This window comes from Opisthocomus hoazin, chromosome Z (assembly GCF_030867145.1).
Source record: "Opisthocomus hoazin isolate bOpiHoa1 chromosome Z, bOpiHoa1.hap1, whole genome shotgun sequence".
Lineage (NCBI taxonomy): Eukaryota > Metazoa > Chordata > Aves > Opisthocomiformes > Opisthocomidae > Opisthocomus > Opisthocomus hoazin.
The window spans coordinates 3,486,571-3,507,699 of record NC_134454.1 but is presented as its reverse complement, the minus strand read 5'-3'; the positions used below and the strand labels follow the sequence as shown (position 1 = coordinate 3,507,699).

The window sequence follows — 21,129 nt, the reverse complement described above, 5'->3', positions numbered from 1 at the left end:
CGCAAGTTATTATTTGCACAGCTTCGGGTTGCGCTGCTTTCGTATGTGCTCTCTGCGTTTTTATATTTGCAGCTTACTGCTAAGTGAAGTTTTGTACTCTGTTCTGCAGAAAAAAAGAAATTTGAAATTTCAATGTCACTATATTTGGTGGATCCGCGCGGATCTGTGGAAGGGGATAGCGAGCCTGTGGTTCGTAGCTGCACAAAATTAAAATTAGTTAAATGAGATACCTTCTTTTGAAAGAGGGGGGGTGTGTGGGGGGAAATCTTCCTGCCTTCTGCTTCTCTTTCACAGAATCACAGAATCACAGAATAGTAGGGGTTGGAAGGGACCTCTATGGGTCACCCAGCCCAACCCCCTGCCGAAGCAGGGTCACCCAGAGCAGGCTGCACAGGACCTTGTCCAGGCGGGGCTGGAATATCTCCAGAGAAGGAGACTCCACAGCCTCCCTGGGCAGCCTGTTCCAGGGCTCCATCACCCTCAGAGGGAAGAAGTTCTTCCTCATGTTCAGACGGAACTTCCTGTGCCTCAGTTTGTGCCCATTGCCCCTTGCCCTGTCGCTGGGCACCACTGAAAAGAGCTTTCCTACAAGCTAAAGTCGCTTTTCGCGGTTTAAACAAAATATTCCTAAATCAGGTGGTCCGGGAGATGCGTCCCATCGGAAAAAGCGTCTGCCGGCGTTCGGTGAGCCAGGCGCACGCGTGCCCTGCGCGTCCCCCCCCGCCCGTGCACATCTACGCCTCGTACGCGTGGCCGGTGCAGAAATTCTCGCCAAGTTTGAGCGATTTCTACAGCGCCGAGGGCCTGCTGGCGCCGGTAACGCGGGAGCTGCGTTCGCCTCCCCCCCTGCCTCCCCCCCCGACCCCTCGCGCGTCGACGCGCTGACCCCTTCAATCACCGCTCGCCCACTCGACCGCATCCCGAGTGGAACTTTCCCAGCCTGCTCCAGGCAGCGGAAACCCCCAGATCCCCCAGGCCCAAATAAAAATAAATTAAGAACACCCCGTTTTGATTTTTAAACCCTCCTTGCAGTGCGGAGATAACGAGTGGGATGTCAGGCTTCGCGTCCCTCTTCTTCTGGTTGCGCTCCCCACCCTCAAACGACCCAAGCGCGGCCTTGGCGCGGGGTAAATAACGGCAAATTCCCACTGCAAAATTCGCTTTTTTTTCTGTCAGCCAGCCCGAACGGTGACCCCCCCCGTCGCATCGTCTGCGGCGGGTTGGCATCCTCGGGGAGGAGGGACAGAGCGGTGCTGCGGCAGGCGACCCCGCTCTTGTTTTCTCTCCCTCGAAGCGGCCGTCGCCATCTTCGCGCGTGGAGGGGGAAAATAATTTAAAAAAAGAATAAAAAACAAACTTCATTAGAGCCCGTAAGGCGCTTCCGCCTCGCGAACCAGGGATGAGCCGCGCCGGGGTTTGGGCTGCGTTCCCCGGGCGGCGGCACCGAAAGTCTCACAGAAAAATGCTATTTCTTGGAAATTGCCGTAGGTGCAGCGTCTGCGGTAAAATCCAGCTGAATTATTTCAGTTGCTGTTTACTAACTTTTTCGGAACGCTAAATTACTGCTAAAATCTGATGAATTATTTCAGTTGCTGTTTACTAACTTTTTCAGAACGCTAAATTACTTCTAAAATCTGATGACAGAAACTTCCAGATCCGTTTTTTGTGGGGGTTTTTTTTTGTTTGTTTTATTTTTTTCCCCTACGTTCTCATATTAAGCCTAAACGTGTGCAAGCCGTTTAGAGATTTTAATGAATCTTACACAATTTTAAGTTTTGTGCCCTGATAGCTGTCGCGAGGTGTCTAAATACGCGTCTGCTGTCGCGCTGAACGCCGCGTCGCCGGCCGCTTGCCGCTGAGACGGACGCGCGTTTGCCGCCTTCGCTTCTAGCAGGAATCACCGATTTGTGGCGTTGTGATCTTTTGGTGAAAGCCCTAATTATGCACATTGCTTCTTAAATTGCCAGGGTGGGGATCACAGAATCACAGAATCACAGAATAGCAGGGGTTGGAAGGGACCTCTGTGGGTCACCCAGTCCAACCCCCCCGCCAAAGCAGGGTCACCCAGAGCAGGCTGCACAGGACCTTGTCCAGGTGGGTCTTGAATATCTCCAGAGAAGGAGACTCCACAGCCTCCCTGGGCAGCCTGTTCCAGGGCTCCGTCACCCTCAATGATGGATGAACATCTGCGAACGCTTCACGTGGAGAAACAGGGCGCAAACACCTCGTGGTCCGAATATCTTTGTAAATCGCCGCTTGCACTTCCATGCGCGTGGAATTGGGCGGCACCGCCAGGATTCAGGGTTTTTTGGGGGGTCTTGGGATTTGGCTTTTTTTTTTTTTGGCGCCGTTATGAGAGCGGCTCAGCTGAGATCTGACGTCTTTTCGTGCCGTTCGGGGCGTTTTCCCGCGCGCCTGTGGCTGGTGCCACCTCGCGTCGTTCCTTTCTGCCTTTTTCCTGTGTTTCCATATTTCGTTGCCTCACGGAAGGCGCGGATGCTGATGGATGTGTGACGTCGTTCGCCGGACGGACCGGTCGCTCGCTCGCGTGGTCAAATGTTTATGCAGAAAAATGAAAAATCAAGCAAACCTAGCGAGACGCCGTCGTAATTTCAGCTTAAATAAAACATATACTGGAGTTTTTTGGGTTTTTTCCAATCAGGGAAATTTCCAAGAGTACCAAGGGACTGGGTTTTGATACCCAAAGAGGGAAGTTTGAGGTAATTTGCCCAAAAGGCGTAGAAGTCGCGTTACAAAATTGATGATGGAGGCCGTGATGAGGTCTGGACGCGTGAGAAGAAGAGGCACACGTGTGGGACAGCGCACACACGTGGGAGGGCACACGCGTGTGTAGGGGTTGCACACGCGTGGGAAGGCGTGCGCGCGGTCTCACTAGAGGGCACTGCGTGTCCTCAGCTGCCGCGCTCGGCCGGGACCCCCCCCCCCCTTAATTAATTCCTCTAATTAACAGCCCCGGGGCTGCAGGATGCCGCGCGTGGGGCTCATCGGCGCGTCGCGAGTCCCGTACAGCCACGATTCTTTATTTAAAAAAAATAAATAAAAGCAAAGGGAAAAAAAATAATAAAGCCGCCTCAATATGTCGCGTTTGCGGTGCTTGGGTCCTCCACCAGCTGTGCCTCCAGATGTGCGGCGCCGGGGACGGGTTTGGGGGAGCCGGAAGTGTTTTTATGTATTTCTATATTTTCTTATTTATATATTTATTCATAGGTTTGTGAGTGGGGGGCACAAGCGGGGAGATCACGGGGCGCGTCCTCGGCGCGTGTCCAACATGCTTTGTTGACGTTGTCCACGGAAAAAGCCGCGACTCGCCCCAGCTGCGAGGCCAGACGTCCCTGCCGCCCGCGGGCTCCTTCGGCCGCGTTGTCTCGGGTGGGATTCACGGACTGGGTCGAATAGCTGGGTTAGTCGGATGGATAAAATCAACCGTCGTTCCGCAGGCATGGGAAGGTTGGTACCGACGTCGCAGGCGCGTTGGCAGAGTGACGGCGTCCGAGCTCGGTGGTGGAATTAATTTCGGCACTCGTGGTCGAGAGATGAAGCCCTGTGGTTGAAAGCACCATCCGCTGCTTAGGCTGCGATCGGGGATCGGGCCCTGTATCAGATTCTGGGGGGTTTTTTGTTCCACCTCTCCGGTGTTTAGCCGAAATACTTCTTCCTGGTTAACTGAAAAGTAGCTTCTTTAATAAACTTCCAAAAGACTCCCCCAGCCAGAACTCACGGCCGCTTAAAGGCGAGCCAGGATGACAAGAGGTTATATTCTGTGCAGAGTGAATTGGTAATATTTTATTTTAGTCCACCATAATCGCTTGTGAACGTCAAAGCGATTTTGAGGCATTCTAGTTCTTAGCAGTGCATCTTTAAGCGGCGCGGTGAGCATATAAATTTCTGAAAAATCATCCTGGAAGTTGCTGCACAACTCCAGAGGAGGATGTAGCGTCTTTATTATAACTGTGTAGGTTTTCTAATTATTTCTGTATAATTGCGTAGTAGTCTTGGACAGTCTAGTCCCCCGCCTGATATTAATAGATGCATCATTTTACAAGTGCAAGCATCACCTGGTTTTGCTCTATCAGTTCATAAGCAAAAAGGAAAAAAAAAAGTTTAATCAATACGGGACAACTCTTTCTGCATTCACCGTTTCATAATTTGAAATCTCATTTTGCGTGTACTAACAGTCTACGAGCAGTGAGATGCCAGAACTGCTGTCAGAGGGGTTCTTCCCCCCCCTCCTAGCGCGGGCATTGCTTATGGCTATAAAAAGTTAATTTCAGATCCTGATACACTTGCACCAATTTTTGAGACGTTGGCTGAGCGTAGCCCAGCGAAGAGCAGCACGAACGCCACACCGCGATGCGGTGGCTAATGGTTTGTTACCTCCAGGCAACGGAAGCAGTGTGAACGTGCAGGGCGCAACTTCTGCAAAAAAGAGGTGGGAAACAGGGAGAAGAGGCCTCCTGGGTTTCTTCCTGAGGGTCTCGAGAGGAGGGCCGAGAAGGAGGAGGAGAAGCAGCAGCTCCATCGTCCCTCAGAGGGTGTTTAGATGGGTCTTGGCGTATTTGGGAGATCCTGTTTGTGCGTTGAAATAATATCTGATGAAGAGACCGCAACACTTACCACAGCGTCCTGCCTCAGAATGAGGAAAACGCGTCTTCCTCGTTGTTTAAAAGTATGATTTATGTATGAAAAGCGAGCGATTTAGACGCTCATCGTCTGCGGTGCGCACCATACCTCAGTAACGCATTGATTCCCTTTGGAGTGTCTGCTGACAAAAGAGACATGTCGTCTCTTCGTGTGCCAGCGAGGGATCTGTTGACTCCACAGCTACGCAAAAACCTCTCATCAGCACCTGTTTTAATCAGCAAGAACTTTGCTATATAAATCATTATCAGAAAAAGCATTGTGCTACACTTTCATACCAATACGTTGATTTTGAAATTAATGGGGAAAAATAACACGGAGCCTGTGCTCGAGATGGGCTAATAAGCGTGCCCATGAGACTTTCCTTTTTAAGCATTAAATGAAAGCTTTTGCATTGCTAACAGGCTACAAAAGTTGCTTAGGTAATAAGACTCTTTTTCTCTTACCGGTAAAAAAAAAAAAGGAGAAGGGGAGGGATGGGGTGGCTCGAGGGATTGGTAATCAGATTACAAAGTCTTTCACTTCTAGGTCACTGGTTCAAACCTGCCCCCTGTTTAGTGGTGACCAAAAGCTGCTCCCCTCTGATGGCTTTTCGGGAGCGGTGACCTGCCTCCCGCGCCCGCTGAAAATCGCTCCTCGCCCTCGCGCCGGGAGTCGCGGCGCAGGCCCTGCAGCTCAGAGTAAGCGACCTCCTCGCGCCTCGAAGGGTTCTGGGGGTTCGTTTCCCGAAAAATAATGAGAGGCTGAACCTGAAGTCTCGTGGCTGCTCCGGGCTTCGGTGGCAGACCCTGCTTCCCAGCACCGCCACGGTCACTGGCTCCGTGAAAAGTGGTGACTCAAGAACTGGGCTGACATCTCTTAATTTGAGCCGCCTGGTATCGCCCCAATTGACTTCTGTATTAGGCTAGAATAGATAAAATCATAATTGCAAAAAAAATCAGAAATAAAAAGAAAAGTTATGAATTTTGTTCATCTTAGAATAAGCATCATACTTCTTAGTAGAACCAATCTTGACGTAGAGAGTGTGGAAGCATCTTTACTGGTGGTTTTACTGCTGCAGTGACTCAGCAGAAGCTACGAGGCTGCAGCTTTGGTCGGCTTTGTGCTGCACGCGGCTCACAGCGCGCTCAGATAACTGTTGGAAGAGCTTTGTGAAATGAAATACTGAAAAGGAGGGAAAAGAGAGAAAATCCCCCCATCCTTGCGGAAGAGCCCTTCCGAGTGTACGTTTTCTCGTGCTGTCTCTTACGGGTGCTCGCCACCAGGTATTTAAGTGACAGGTCTGCAGACTCTGCTCTCGTCAGCGTTTTGAAGTGCTGATTTCCTTCCGGGGGGGAGTGCCAGAGGACTCTCGCTGTAAGGGGAATGTTAATTTCTGGTTCGTTAATGTATGGACCTGGAACAACGACTCTCTGCTACACGTCGCTTCGACAATTTCAGAGGTGTGTTTACTTCCACAGGGATGCACACGAGCCCTTATAAAACTGACTTTTTCCCCAAAACTGACTGAAGGAGAACGGCGTTTCTTTGGAGACAGCAAGCACGCCATGTTGCCTGTAGATGTTTTGGTACAGAACTAGGTGTTTCATCGGTCTTCAATGACGTTTCATCAATCTGACCCTCGTTGGATCAAATGGATCACATCAGCCAGCTCCCTCGTTACTTGCATAAACTTTGGAGTTTGCTAATAAGACCTCAACCTGGGAAAATTCAACAAGTGCCCGTGGTGAGCAGAGCTTGGTGGGGTACCAGCAAGTGGGGTGCGCATCTGGCATGGGCCTTTGCTCTCACAAGAGCTCCTGTCCAGCTCCCAGTGTCCACAGGGATCTGCCTAACACACTTAGAGCTTCATCTTTGAAACCAAAGCTGGAAAAGTGTGCCGATAAAACCTGTCTACTGCAACACATGTTCGTTATCCATGTTTTGCAAGAATGGCTCGGGTGGGATTTATTGCCAGTAGTTTTGTGCTTGGCCTTCAACGGCCAGGGCAGCTGGCTTGCAGTGCAATGCCATCCCCTCCAGAACCCACAGCATGAGGAGAAAAGAAAAGAAAAGAAAAGTCCCAAATGATGTGTTTGTGACCCAGAACACACCATGCGTGTCTAGCAGTGCTTTGGTGCCCGACGTGTGGCAGATCCACCGATCCATGGAGTCCCAGCAGGATGCTCCCCCAAGAGCCGCATCTCTCCGCATCGCAGCACCAGGATGCTCAGCGAGGTGCCCGCCGTGTTTTGCTCGAGCTTGCTCGCGCCGGCATCTCCCTCATCATTAGCAATACGAGGGGTGAATCACAGAATGTTCAGGGTTGGCAGGGACCTCTGGGGACCACCCAGCCCAACCCCCTGCCGAAGCAGGGTCACCCAGAGCAGGCTGCACAGGATCTTGTCCAGGCAGGGTTTGAATATCCCCAGAGAAAGAATCCACAGCCGTGAGGGTGAAGGACTGCCAGCTTCACGGGGCTGTTTGGTCCAGGAGCGAGGGTTTATAAGCCAAAGCCATTCATTTCAGAAGTTCACACAAAGGTTATGGGGCGGGGGGGGGGGTGGGGGGAATTAAACTGAAAACCTTGGCGGCACAGCTGTTGTTGAGCTCAGGAAAAGCTTCCTTTCAACTCTGGCGTGAACCTTCTCTCCTGTTGCACGGGGGGAGCTGGGCTTGTTCCAGCGGTGAGCTGGGGTCCTCTGCTCCGAATCCGCGCCGGAGGCAGGGCTGGGATCAGCACAGCAGGGTTTCTGTGTGCTTCGGGGTCTTTTGAGGGTTTAATCGCTGGTTTAGAGAGGAATTTAGTTAAACTGAGGTGACCTCCCCACGAGGCACTTGTCCTGGTATAGCGATGGTTCTTGGTGCAGCTCGAAAGGAGCTTTCTGTGGCCGCAAGGGCACGCGTGTGGATCAAGCTGTGACTTAGCAGTAGGTGTGTTTCTGAAGCGTGTCGTAGACCGACACACTCCATTGGTGCACCTCCCTCCCCGAGGGCGAGGAAGCCTCCAGCTCTCCATGCCCGGTGAGCAGGCATACCCTACCCAAGCGCTGGAGGTGCAAGCGGGGGTCTTGTCTTTGTGAGAGGACAAGCCTGGATATCGAGGGTCCCAGGGGTGGGAGCTGTGAATGGCGTCGGGTGCCGTGGTCCGGTGACGTGGTGGTTTTTCAACCGGTGGTAAGGTACAGCCAGAGCCCTCGTGGTCGGGAGCTGCTCGCCGGGAGGTTGTCCCGGGTAAGCTGTGCCGGTGGTGGTGAAATAAAGATGTGGAAAACCTATCCCGGTGCGTTTCATCACTGAAGAGGACTTTGGGGGAAAAGGAGCAGAAGTAAAGCTCCCGGTTGCTTTTGGTTTTAGCGTTGCTTATGAACCTTACGAGATCAGAGGGTCTTGGGGAATATCTTGCTAGCGATGTGTAATGGTTTGGAAACAAACACCAGGGGTGGCTCCGGCTGCCTTTGATCTAACTAAGTGGCTATTATGTATATTCTATTTAACTTATTTTAAAATTAGGCAAAGAGCATACAGGAATGCTTCTCTGTGTGCTAGATGCTGGAACTTCCAACTGTGTGTTCAGGACCAGACAAAAGGAAAACGGTTCTCTTTCAAGGAGCTTATCATTTGGTAGATGCAGAACACAAAGCAGGCATGAAATGCTGTGGGAAAGAAGGACTGGCTTTCTACCTTATCCCATGTTTTTAACATTTTTTAATTTCTTATTGTCAAGGGCCAGAATTTGCAGATTTCACACAGCGTCTTTTGCCTTCCGCTGTATCTGTGAATTTAGTTGGTGGGTTTTTTTTTTTTGAAGTGGGGCTTCTTAAGTTGAAAATGGTGAGCACTTAGCTTAAAAAGATGGGCAATTAGCTACATCCACAGCAGGCCTTATTTCACAGAACACCAGAAACTTTGGAGAGGGGAGGAAGTTTAGCGCTGTGCTTTAGTGGGGGGGTGGCTGGTCCCCTCAGTCCCGCAGCATCCCGACGAGCTCCCCGTAGATCCCGTGGCTGCTATTTGTTGAGGTCCTACCCGATGGACCAGAGACATTCTCCACAGCATCCCTGCCCAGCTGTCTTCTCTTGCGGTAAGAGGGGAGGGTTGCCCAGTGCTCTCCATGCCATCCCAGCGTGCCCACTGGTGTAGCCTGGTTTGGGGAGCCAACCAGTGTGGCTTGGCTGGTGGCTACGGAAAAGTCTTGATCTGGCAGCCTGGATGCAACCACCAAAGGCAGAGTCCGATCCAAATTTTCAGGACAATTTCCCCATTTCCTGACAACCATGAAGATAAGCAGGAGCTGCTCCTAACAAGCCAGAGTCCCTCTTCGAGGCTTGTGAGAGTTAGGTTACTTCACCAAAGAAGGACTGCGTGTGAGAAATTGGTACCTTCCTACATGGGAAGCTGGGATTTTTCAGTGCTTACGTGCAGCATCCATTGTCCCGACGTGTAGGCACGGTAGCTTTCGTTACGCTGGGAAGTGACACTATTGGTTCCTCTTTGACTCGTCACTGCCTGGCATGGCTTCTCTGGCTAATGCCGTGAGCACTGGAGGGGTTCAAAAACCATGCAGATGTGACACTTCAGGACATGGTTTAGCAGGCGTGGTGGGGTTGGGTTGGTGGTTGGACTTGATGATCTCAGAGGTCTCTTCCAACCTTAACGATTCTGTTATTTTAAGTTGTGTGTTGTGGCAGCACCATGGCTCTCCAGACCTCATGGAGACCAGGTCCACGCCCAGTGCCTCCCAGGGGTGGAGGGTCTGGGCTTATTTTTCCAGTTCAGCTCTGCCCAGTGGCTACTGGCGCAGGGCGTGGACCAGACATTTGATTATAAACGTGTACAGTTTATGAGAATCTGTTCTGTAGTCTCAACTGGAAGATCTTTATCTGAATCATTTGTCAGATTACTTCTACATCCTTCAGGCAAATCCCTTCTGTGTATGAAGGATTTTCTCCTCTGTGGAGCCTTCTTAGCCTTGCTGCTGCTTCCCCATCTCACGACTGGGTGTAAATACCTTGTTTCATATCCAATGGCGTGTCCAACGTCTGATAAAGAGACCTGATAAAAAACTGTCCAATGATTTCCTTCTGCTTTGCTGTTTTCTCAGACTTTGAAGATGTCGGCCATGTTGTGGTCTGCCCGGTGTAATTTCGTTCTCTGCCACACATGCACATACTTTTCTGGTTGGAGGAGCATGCATGGGGCAGCAGCACTTTGGTGGGAAAGGAGAGGGAAGCTGCTGCTGCTCTCCTTTGGTCACCTGCAATAGTAAATCACAATTTGCCGTTGCCTAATGGCGAAGAGAGTTATCTCCATGAGTTTCTGGGACCCCAAAAGTTTCAGCTTACATACCCTCTTGCTCAGAGACCTTGCCTGTGGAGAGACTTTCCCTTCCTGAAGTTACTCGGAGGTTGCAAGAGTCAAAGCTGAGGCTTCAAAGGACAGGAAGAGTGAACGTTGTCTTACCCTCTGGCTGGAGTGGAAATCCAGCTGTCTGTGTTTAAATAACAAGGACGTCAGGTTCCGTGTCCATCTGCGAGGCGCAGAGCTGAACGCTCGGTTTGTCTCATTTTTCTTTTTTTTTAAAGTCTGGCTTTTTAATAGAAACTGATACAGAGGCTGATTGTTTGTGTACGCGTGTGATAAAACAGGGGCAACTTCGTAAACAAATGCTTGGTCCTTGTTCAGCCAATGTTCGGAAACCTGTGGAGCATTTGCCCTTCTTCATGTTAAATCAACGCAGTTCTCTCAGTTTCTCTGGGTATAAAATGAAATGCAAGGAAACCGACTAGTTCGTTGAAAAATGTACAGCGTGAGATCTGCATAAAGCTGTAATAAAAGTTTTCCATGTACCATTCAGACAAAAGCACTGAAGAAGTAATGGCATTTTACCCTGTTGTGTTTGATACTTAACATGTAAAAGCAGTTACAGTAGTTTACCTGATTTTTTCACGTTCGTTTCTCTAATATGATTGCTCACTTGTAGCCTGAGTTCTGGATTTACACATTTATTAAAACATGAGAAAATTGCTTCCGTAACTTACTTCAGGCCAAGTTTTTCATTAGATATGAACCATTACCTTTGTGATGGTAAAATATCAAAACAAAACTCCAAACCCTTGTATCATTTCATTTTTACGCCTTGTGTATGAACGGTTTTGTTACACACTGATTATCAGGAGCAGTTTATTTCAACTAATTTGTCGTCACAGAGATTTAAGGTCGCTGTATTTTATTTAACTTTGAGTAAATAAAATTCTGAGAACCTGCATGTTCCGATTCAAGGCTTTCAGAGGTTTTCACCCCACGTGGTGCAAAGGAGGAGCGCAGCAAGATAGGATGGGAGTAGGTTATTTGTTTTATTGATCAATTTTATACGCATACTGGTTGTTTAGATACAGCAAAGCTGGTGGTCCACAGCAATTTGAAAGATGTTCAGCTCAAGCAAGTACCTTAGGAAGAACTTTCCTGCTGGGGTGAGAAGGGTTTTTACTTCCTAATCGGTTTGAAATCACCCAAGGTAACAAGCTGAGAGATGCTGACCAGGCTGGAAACTGGGGCTGGGAGCGCTGGTGCCTGGCTGGGGAGCAGATGAGCATCTCTCCCTGGAGCGGCCGCGTCCCTCGGATGGGTAGACCAGATGGCCGGGGTTGGTAGCAGCATCAGCAGCGCGGCTCCTGTCCGCTGCCGCCGTGAGTGGAGCCCGTGCCAGCTGTGAGGTATGGTGGCAAGTCTGGCAGGCTGGAGGAGCCATCATGACTCAGTTGTCTTTCGGCACCCGGCTCACCCCCACTCTAGAGCTTCCCACAGCTCCCGTTGCAGCAAGAGAACCGGCGGGGCTAGAAAGCTCACTAATATTTGCTCACCGATGGGTCCCAGGCAGCGTTTGGCACCTCGCTCGGGTGCGGCACGGCGCCTCTGATGACATGTCAGCCGTGCGTCGCTGTTAGGGGTCAACCATGCACCAACTGCTGCTCTGAAATGCTGTTACACTGTCCCTAACAGCTGCGGGATCAGGCTGGGAGTCTGGCACCCAGCGTATGTTCAGACAGGGAAACGTGTTCGGAATGATGGGTTGTGGTTTGCCCGCACTCGGAGCTGACGGGGGCTGTGAAACTCTTCGTGAAGGGCTACGAGGATGGTGAGGGGACTGGAGCATCTCCCCTACGAGGAGAGGCTGAGGGAGCTGGGCTTGTTCAGCCTGGAGAAGAGAAGGCTGAGAGGGGACCTTATAAATGCTTATAAATATCTGCAGGGTGGGGGTCAGGAGGATGGGGCCAAGCTCTTTCCAGTGGTGCCCAGTGACAGGACAAGGGGCAACGGGCACAAACTGAAGCACAGGAAGCTCCAGCTGAACCAGAGGAAGAACTTCTTCCCTCTGAGGGTGACGGAGCCCTGGCCCAGGCTGCCCAGGGAGGCTGTGGAGTCTCCTTCTCTGGAGATATTCCAGCCCCGCCTGGACAAGGTCCTGTGCAGCCTGCTCTGGGTGACCCTGCTTCGTCAGGAGAGTTGGACTGGGTGACCCACAGAGGTCCCTTCCAACCCCTACTATTCTGTGATTCTGTGATTCTGTGAAAACGGAGCCCGGGCAAGAGTCTGGGAGCGCTCCCGGCTTCAGGCAGAGATACCTCTGCTTCCCAGTCCACAGGGGTCTTGACCTTTCTTGGTGCTACAACACTTTCAGCTTTCAGTCGTGGGTGTAGATAGCTCTGATTAAGGCACTTTACTAATAGTTTGGAGTTGGTTTGGTTTATTTATTTTCATTTATTTTAGAATTGTAATAGAATCCTAGAATTATTAAGAAGAGATGTCTAAGATCATCAGGTCCAGCTGTCAACCCATCACCACCGTGCCTGCTAAACCATGTCCTGAAGTGCCATGGATTTTAATTTAGTTTAGTTCATTTCATTTTAGTTTAGTTTAGTTCATTTTATTTTATTTTATTTCATTTCATTTATTGTACTTCATTTTATTTATTTCATTTCAAACTAGGCATGGAACTCAAGTAGCTATCCAGTGCTTCAGAAGTCCAGATAAAAGCAAAAAAAAAAAAAAAAAAAAAATCGAAGCTATGACCTACAGCATAAGGTGTTACTGGCAAAGATGTATCAGCTAAGAGCTTGAAAAAAATAGTTTGCCACCCCAGCCAAGATAACTGTGTTAGCAAAACCTCTAGTGCAGGTTTTGTGTAGCTGTTCCAACAGAGCAACGCTCTTGCTGGCTGAGCTCATGTCGTTTGGAGAGGTGATGCATCCTCCTGCCAGAAAACCTCCTGCATCTCTATTAAGAGGATGCTGCTGACACAGACGCGTGGTAGAGCCGGAGCAGCTGAGGATCTTCTGCTGTGCCGGGGGGTTTAAGCGTGATCGTGCGCTCGAAGCATCTTCCACTACGCAAGCCCAGGTTAACTGAGAATACAAAATGAAATGCGGTTTAGGAGACAGGATTTTTCAGATGTTGTTTTCCGGGGGCTCGTGTACTCCAGTGAACATACTCAAGCTACCTTTAAACAACCCAGCTCCAGTATCAGATGCTCTTCAGCAGTAGTTGTGCCAAATGCTGCACGTGCTAATTCAGGCTGCTTCCTGGCAGCAGAAGTTGGCCCTTGCGGAGCTCCACGTTGCTAAGACCAGGCCGTTTTGGAGCTCTTATGTTAGAGGCCAGCCAACATCTCCCTGCTGCAGTCAGCAGCACAGGGACATTAACACTTAAACCGATGGGGCTTCGCGTTCTGTTCCTGGCTGAGGTAGGTGGAAGTTGTTGACCCTTCAGAACTTTCGTTTTCGTGTCGATGGGATGTACAGAGATTTCACTCGCTCAGATCTCCATTCTGGGGGCAGCTGACTCCTGCGATCAGGAGGGAGTACTGGGCCAGATGCTTCAAACCTCCTTCCCTGACTGTCATGGTGGTTCTCCAGCAGCCCAAAGGCAAACACAGAATCATAGAATCACAGAATCATTAAGGTTGGAAAAGACCTGTAAGGTCATCAAGTCCAACTGTCAGCACCACCACACCTACTAAACCATGTCCTGAAGTGCCATGTCTACACGGTTTTTGAACACTTCCAGGGATGGAGACCCCACCACTTGCCTGGGCAGCCTGTTGCAATGAGTATCTCAGCAACCTTCGCGGCTGAAACAGTTGAGATGCATTGAAAAAGGGATTGGCTTTTGTTCGCTTTAGCTGAGCTGTTGATGGGAAGAGCTTCACCAAACCCTCTTGTCTTAATGTGCATTTTTGGTTTCCAAGGAAGCTGTCTGCAGAATGCCAACATTTTGTGCCCCAGGCTGTGGGCAGTGCCGCTTCGACCGGCTTCTGTTGGTTTCAGCTGTTGTGGGTGAGGCATAGTGGACCCGTTCCAAGATTTTTACCTGCAGGGTACCACACCTGTTTACACCATGTGATGAGCTTTCTGATGAACAGTGAGGCTTTGCTTGTGCTAGACAAGTTGGTGGGAGGTTTGTAAGCGGGCTGAGCCAGCATCTCTACCCGTGGTCCTGTGTTTGGGCACTCGGTGTTCTCCACCTCATTACAGGTCCTTGAAGGCTTTTCTCCTGTAAGCTCTCTGCCATAAGACTCTTGGGACAAGAGAAGTGGGAGAATTGCATTATTGAGTTTAAAGTTTTAATAAAGCTGAGGCCTGAGGCCTTTACCCTAGAGAGCCATGAGTTTTGTCTGCGCTGTTCACAAAATATTACCAGCGGAATTTTGTGTACAGGCTTTTTTTTGTTGTTTTTTCTACTGAGCTATGCATAACGGAGATGACCTCTGCTCTTTTTTAATCTTGAGTTATTTTAGAATCAAATGTTTTTCTAATCATGATCGATTTTAAGAACTTATACCCCCAGTGTAAGACAAGTGTGGAAATTTTCAGTAGACGTTCTGCAACAGAAATTGTTTTGCAGTGTGAACTGTGACAAGTCCTAGACTCTGGATGCTCTAAAGGGTCTGTTCTGGTGTGTTCATGCATTATTATTACTCTTGAAGTGCAATTAGTTGCTGTAGAAAGCCACCACGGTTGTAGATGTAAGATCCAATAGGTCTTTGAACACGTTATCAGCAAGTACTGGGCTATGGTCGTTCTGTGATTGTATCTCTGCAGATGTTTTCTTCTGCTGTTTAAAAGCTGGTGGTTTTCAGCTGCGTTCTCTACTGCAAGCAGGGATTTTATCCTATGTCTGTGATTTCATTTTGGGAAATTTATGCTTGTGGCTAATTGAAAATGGCAGCTAGCTTAATTTTGGATTTTTTTTTGCTATGTGCTGTTGAAGTGTAGTTGCTCAGTAATTCTAATCCCCAGCGAATAAGATTTTACGAGGACTTGAGGTTCTAATTCCATTTTAAGATGTGCAAAAAACTGAGAGTATTTCAGAAATTCAGGAATTCTATCCAGGAAGCAGTGAAAGGTCTTGGGAATCCCAGCCTGATGAACTTGCACTACAGACATACAGAAATACATGCTTCATGGTGAAGAGGAGTCTTTCTCAGCTGAGGAAGGGCTCAAATGCTGCCACTCAGATAGACCAGTTACTTGCTTTGTATGAGATAGATTGGGCGAAAGGGGTCGAAGAGGAGCTTGACTGCCTGTAGACAGGTACCAAGCTCCAAGGGGAGCATGTAAAGTTACCATGAAAGAATCCGCACATACTTATCTGGCACATGATTTCCTCCCTCTTCTCATCTACCACTGCTTTTACAACTGTTTCAGAGTCCAGCTGATGCTGTTTTGATCCACCAGAATTGCTACTGCAAATTCGTTTTACCTTTGGAAATCATTGAGTACATTTGGACAGGGGCTTCCAGTTCAGTTTCCTCTGAAAATAATTCAGTCTGCACACGCCAAAACCTCTTAGAGACTCAAACCAGTGTGAGGCAACTGGAGACAATGGAGGACTTGCATCAAAATTACGTTGCTCCAAGACAAATGCTTATTGTGGGCATGCCCATATGAGCCCAGTGCATACCGTGTAAGCACCATGCCACAATGGAAATTGGGATGGGAGATGGGGGAAGTAGATTAAAATTTTTTTCAAAAGTTCAAGAGAAAGTAAGAGTTGGGGGCATTTTTTTTGAATCCATTTTTCCTCATTCCTAATCACAAGCAACTCAGAAGAGTAAGCATCCCCCAAATATGAAGTAATGGAGGTAGACTGGATTGTCAGAGCCCGTAAAAATAAGAGGCATGTTTTAACTTCATCTTACCTTTCTCAGAAGTTTGAATTTTTAGCTGTTTTTAATTTTGTTAGAATAGGTACAATGAGTATGGAATCAGTGCTGCAAAGAGTTACTCCCACAGGCCATTCGCCCGAGCCTGACTGGGACATTTGTACATTTTAGTGTTTGCAGGATCAGACCTTGGAGTCCCCTTTTAGCATACCAATGCTTCCATTTGACCAGAGTGCTATGCTATAAAATGTGTACCAAAGATGTATTTTGTCCTGTATTCTAAATATACACATACATATACACACACTAAATATACTGCATATGTAATGTATGTGTAAGAGGATATATTTTATGTGCATATACTACAGATGGTAAAGGTATCACCCTTTTGTCGTTATAAAGTTGTGTTAATTGTGTAATACAAACTTAGAGAGGATTGGCATCTGACCTTACAGACAGCTTAGCAGTAGAACACTTACTAAATTGACCAGTAAATGGGTAATTGATGGATATGAATTTAAGGAGTGCGTTTTTAAGGGATTTCAAGTTCTTGCTTATGCAAGTGATAGAGTTGAATACTTATTCAAACAGATAATTGGCGTTTTCGCTTGCAAAGTGGTGGAACAAATTTTCAACCACTGGCTTAGAGAGGGCTTTCAATAAGATGCCTGAAGGCTTTCTGACTTGTTTGCTGTGAACACTGGTCTACAGCTTGCCATTCTAAGGGAATCAAATATAACATAATGATGATTTATAGTTAATAAATTGCAAAAACAAACTTTACTGTGACTACAAAGAAGGAACACAAAGACAAACGTAAAATGGAAATGCCTGGATAGAAAAGGTGGTTGGGAATGTCTAGAGGACCCGGAGTGGTGTATAGAGTGATGCAGTAATAAATGAGAAGCAGTTTGCCTGCTAGAGAAGTGCTGGTTTACCTACTTCTGACCATAAATGAATTATTGGAAGAAGGAAAGTAAGGACAGAGTGGGTGGAGCCATAAGCCATCCAGTGAAGGGGTGCAAAGAGAGATGGTTTCCTGCAAAATCTATTCAGCTAAGAACAATTTAAGATTTGAAAATGAGCATTGAGCAGGTTATTAAGTAAGTCCTAGTCTGTGAAAACTCCCTGTACTGGTGTACAAAGAGTATGAGGCATAAAATGAACTTTAGACAAAATCCTTAGGTCTTTGTTTGCGGTTGTTGCTTTGGTAGAAGGTACCAGTATCCTGGAAAAAAAAATTATTGTAAATAGTCTGTGGTCTATTAAATATCAGTTTTAGCATGTCCACTTTAAAAGACTGTACTGGCTGCACAGAATAAAACCAGTCCTGGGAAGTGTAAATTATCCCATAACATCCTTCCCTTGGAATCTGGCACAACTCCCTAGTTATATCGAAAATGAATGGTAGCTGGGTGCTACGTTTGTGTTGAATGTTAATGTATTTTACTCATAACAATTTTATTCTGCTCAATTTTTAAATTTTATGTGAATTCAAGACTGTTTTTGGAAAAGTTGAATATGTTTGTGAGCTATCAATCCACTGAATCCGAAGCATTTACCGAGTATTGAAGCTTCGGTGGCCAAAAGTATTGAAGCTTCGGTGGCCAAAAGCGTGTGGGCTTCTTGTATCTTCTTGGACGATAAATTATCATCCCTGATCAGAGGGTCTGCTGCTTGAGCATCACCTGGATCTGTTCTTCTTGGTTGTTATTACCAGTTGATGTCCCGTTGTAGCAGAGAACTTGAGCTGTTATGGTAGAAGCTAAGTGTCCTGCGTTTGACGTGCTCTGTTGTGACATTTCTGTGTCACTTAAAGATGGATGCATTAGACCTCTCGTTTAAGTGCAGTTTCTGTCCTTGACCCTCTCTTCACCTGATGTATTGGTTTTGTCTATTTTCTTTCCAAGTTGGCTCAAAAGGGCGTGAGTGCCTACCAAGACTTTCTTCTTCTGGGCTGGGTGTAGAGAAATCTGTAACTGAAGCTCGGTTAATGCCTTCAGTCCCTCTTTGCTGCTGCATCCACGACCCCTTGTCCTGACCCCAGCACTGTGGCTGAGTTGTCAGAAAACCTCATACCGTCAGTCTTAGTTTCTTTGCTGATCTTTGTGAAGCGAACACCACTCCGCAGGCAGCCACAGAGCTGAGCAGCAAGCACCAGCAGCATGTCGGGTTTTGCATCTTACTCCCCATATCATGTATGATCTGAAAAGCAAAGACCGTGCATGTACCATATAAAGGAAGAGGAGGAAGAGATGGTGATCGATGGTTGCTGGTTCTTCCATGTGCATAGAGAAACTGAGAATAACAAATCTGAGCTAGGTCTAGCAAGGGAGAAGGGAACCATAAGTCTGTGTTTCCGTGTGATTTGAAGAAAAAGGTGATGTCCTTAGATGAATTGGGTGGCTAGTTTTCGAAACAGAAATGTGGGACACAATAGCTTGAGAAAAGACTGCTTTTCCAAAGCGGAGGGTATTTTTTCCTCTTGCTGGTCGTTAGCAGTGCTTCTGAAGACCAGCCCTTCATGGAGAAAGTCATGCTGGAACACAACGAGCTGGTGACAATTTTAAGCTTCCCCCAGTATGTAGCAGCTCCGAGTAATTGGTAGGTACGTGTGCTTCAAGGGCAATGATATTTTTGCTCCTTTGCCTGTTTAAATCACAGCAATTTGTGCAAGACTGTGCAGCCAAGTGAGAGCTGGCATGCACAGCAGTGGTACAGGAGTATTAGTACGTATGGCGTGTTTCTAAAGCTTCATACGCAGCAGGGTCTAGTGTGAGGTGGGCATGCGTGGCTTACGGATCTTGCTTTCAGGTACCGTCTCTTCCAGAGAACTTCTTTTCTGGTAGGATTTCTGAGCTACTCTTACAGCTTTTATGTGGAACGGAGGGTCCGGTCTCCTAACCACACTGCTACTGGTGCTGGGTTTTGGAGAAGCCTGGGAACACAAGTGCCTGGCAGCCTAGCAGGACCTGCAGCCCATCTGCAGAAGGTCTTTCTGCAGATGCTGTGCTGTTTAGAGGAGGAGGGTGATCCTACCTTGCCTGTTACATAAAGGTAAAGCGGCTGGATTGTTGTGATGGGTGGTAAGAGAAAGGACTAGCCACAGCCCTCCCAGAAGCACCCTGGCCTTCCCTGGCAGTCAAAGGGTCATCTCTTCAGCGATCATCTCGTGCACATAGCTCTGCCGATAAAGGGGGTGGTAAAGCTGCAGTCTGAAAACCAGTATTTTCAAATTTTTGGCGGATCTGAACCACATTTGGGGCCTGGTGTAGTTGTAAAGAACTGAATAGAACTGAATAGAATGAAATAGGATAGGATAGGATAGGATAGGATAGGATAGGATAGGATAGGATAGGATAGGATAGGATAGGAAAGAATAGAATAGAATAGAATAGAATAGAATAGAATAGAATAGAATAGAATAGAATAGAATAGAATAGAATAGAATAGAATAGAATAGAATAGAATAGAATAGAATAGAATAGAATAGAATAGAATAGAATAGAATAGAATAGGGAGGGGAGGGGAGGGGGAAGGGAAGGGAAGGGAAGGGAAGGGAAGGGAAGGGAAGGGAAGGGAAGGGAAGGGAAGGGAAGGGAAGGGAAGGGAAGGGAAGGGAAGGGAAGGGAAGGGAAGGGAAGGGAAGGGAAGGGAAGGGAAGGGAAGGGAAGGGAAGGGAAGGGAAGGGAAGGGAAGGGAAGGGAAGAAGATAAAAAAGAATAGAATAGAATAGAATAGAATAGAATAGAATAGAATAGAATAGAATAGAATAGAATAGAATATTGCAGATGGGATACTCATGAGTCCAAGTTCTGCTGAACCAGGCTAGTCGAAGGTCTGAGTGACTCAGCCCTTTGAGAGCCAAAGCGTTTATCGGTGCTTGAGATGTCCATACAGGTCTGGGGAGGGGGATTGTAGTGTAAATAAAACCCCTTGTTTTGAGGCTCCGCCTTCCTGTGGAGCTCAGGGGTTTCATCCCCGGTTTAGCATAAACGCTGGTGGTTCCTGCAACGGCGTGAAGATCGTCCTTAGAGATTCACTATTCCTACATATGGTTTCATAATGGAGGGAGTATTGCCATCTTGATATTTACAGTGAAATTTGGTGCTCAGTATCAGGTGTTTGGCTGAAAATGTCAGTGGTATGTTACAGCTGGAAGCAGCTCACCCTGTTACACTAGAAGCTATTTTGTCCTAGATCTGTGATGTTGTCCCCCACACGTGTACCTGTAATGTCCCATCCTCCAAAAATTCTAGATATTAAATGTGCCCTATAGGAGGGTAAATGATGGGAAAAAATGGTATGTACGGAAAGGCTTCACGTGAAGAAAGATTACTTTTAAGATTTTCTTCATATGCACTTTCCCAAGATGTCCCAAGCTCAGCTGAACTCCTGCATCGTGTAGTTCAGAGTATGGGGGAAGCTGATACCTGATTTTGTCTGGAACAGGGAGCTCTGCGTTGACGCTGCCGGGCCAATATCAGTAAATATTTTTCCCTTAGAATACTAATTTGATTACACTGATTTTAAAATATACATAATGTAAACCAAAAAAAGGGCAAGATGCGATAATTCACAATATCATACTGCAGATGTGTAGAACTGGAAGTAAGGGTATTTGGTCAAAAGCATTTATGTGTGTGATATTTTGAAAAATCCAGGAGATAACTTGCATAAGGTATGGATAAATGCTACTTTAGTATCAAAAAATCTGGATCGGGGTGTTTATTTTGGAGTTTCTGATGCAAAATATGGTTCACATCCCCACTGTAAAAGTCCCTTTCAGAGCACTGTTTTCAGAGGTGCAGCCTCTATGCTGGTAAGCAGTTACTAAGCATGAACAACAATGCCTGGTTTTAGAAAAAAAATTTTTAAAAAAAAATTTATACAAAAGGAAACTGAAAGAAAACATTAACTTTGGTACAGCATACACAGTGATGAAGACACTAGTTGCAAAATGCTGGTTTTATAAGTATAATTCATTATACTTTCTTTGATCCAGTGTTACAAATTAGGGTCATTCGTGTCAGGAGATTAAAACCTTTTTGTCTCTCTTTGATATCAAACTATTCTTTCCCAGTCCCTTTTATCTTGCAAAGCAGCACTGAATTCCACAGCATCTTTGTCAGCTCGTTCATGTTATTTGCAGCAATCATTTAATTGGTTTTAGAACTAATATTATTTAGTCATACTGTCATTTGCAACAACAGAGGCTCTTTAATATCCTAAAGATGTTGAGAGGCTCCGGCGTTAGCTGGGTAAGCGTATCTTTAAGAGAGACCACAAAGAATTTTGGGACCATGGTGGGAGTGCAAGGTAGCTAA

At 47.3% G+C, this 21,129-nt stretch overlaps 1 protein-coding gene across 9 annotated transcripts in view; it reads left to right on the top strand.

Moving 5' to 3' along the window:
• Window positions 1-21,129, top strand: part of ARB2A (ARB2 cotranscriptional regulator A) — a 284,994-nt gene that overhangs the window by 180,137 nt on the left and 83,728 nt on the right. The gene's annotated exons all lie outside the window — the stretch shown is intronic.